Source organism: Lupinus angustifolius, chromosome LG20, assembly GCF_001865875.1.
Source record: "Lupinus angustifolius cultivar Tanjil chromosome LG20, LupAngTanjil_v1.0, whole genome shotgun sequence".
NCBI classification, from domain to species: domain Eukaryota; kingdom Viridiplantae; phylum Streptophyta; class Magnoliopsida; order Fabales; family Fabaceae; genus Lupinus; species Lupinus angustifolius.
Window position 1 is genome coordinate 12,564,912 of NC_032028.1, and position 207 is coordinate 12,565,118.

The following is a 207-nucleotide window of genomic DNA, read 5'->3' on the forward strand; positions in this document are numbered from 1 at the left end:
TTAACCCATGAGCAATCTCCTATTCCATAACCCGAAGATGATAATCCACCGACATTCATAAACAGTTCATCACTAATCTCAAACAATTTACCAGAAATCATAAACCAGTATTTACCATCTTTATATATGAAATTTTTATAAAATTCCCTAACTAGAGTAGGGTAAACTTGTCCCTTTAATTCCAGAAATTTAACGGCTCCCTGAGCC